Source organism: Penaeus monodon, chromosome 33 (assembly GCF_015228065.2).
Source record: "Penaeus monodon isolate SGIC_2016 chromosome 33, NSTDA_Pmon_1, whole genome shotgun sequence".
Classification (NCBI taxonomy): domain Eukaryota; kingdom Metazoa; phylum Arthropoda; class Malacostraca; order Decapoda; family Penaeidae; genus Penaeus; species Penaeus monodon.
Genome location: NC_051418.1, coordinates 26,711,975 through 26,712,206, shown reverse-complemented (window position 1 = coordinate 26,712,206; position 232 = coordinate 26,711,975).

The window sequence follows — 232 nt, the reverse complement described above, 5'->3', positions numbered from 1 at the left end:
TCCTAGGAAAAAAATGAAGGAAAAATGATGCTGGAAACTCAAGGAGGACGCTAGGATCTTAAGGATCTCTCGGTTAGCGTTAACGGCTTATGGATTTTCCGAGAAATTTACTCTTTCTTGATAAGATCAAAGTGACACGAGACACGTAATCAATAGGAGGCCTTTTTGATGTCACTTAAAAGGTACTCATTTTTCACTCCTTATTAATTTAGGGAGACTTTGACAAGCTCAA